We start from the raw sequence: 439 nt of genomic DNA on the forward strand, positions 1-439 counted from the left end.
TTTTAAACTTCTCGGCTTTCAACTCTGCCTGTAGTTCATTCAGCTTCCTCTAGGTTTCCTCTACTTAGACTCCATTGCTCGACGGATGCGAATTCAAATAGAAGAGTTGACTAGGAGTCGGTCTGAAACCCACACCACGCACTCTACTCAGTTTTTCTTTTTCGAAAATTTGAGCAATGGAATCATTTTGAGACAACACTCTAGAAGACTCATCCTGTACTTCAATCTCCTCAAGTCTTTCCTATAGACATAAATAAGCAAATACAAGTATTTTGTTGATTAGTCTATCTCATGTCAAGGAGATGGGAAACTTGGACGCCAGTGAGAGAAGCACGATGGCAGCTGCGCGTCTCGACAACCCACACAGAGACGCATAATGTAACAACCCGAATTTTAAAAAAATAAATAATGAGTTATTCATGATTTATTATTTTATTTA

The sequence above is a fragment of the Arachis duranensis genome, chromosome 8 (genome assembly GCF_000817695.3).
Source record: "Arachis duranensis cultivar V14167 chromosome 8, aradu.V14167.gnm2.J7QH, whole genome shotgun sequence".
In the NCBI taxonomy this organism is placed as follows: domain Eukaryota; kingdom Viridiplantae; phylum Streptophyta; class Magnoliopsida; order Fabales; family Fabaceae; genus Arachis; species Arachis duranensis.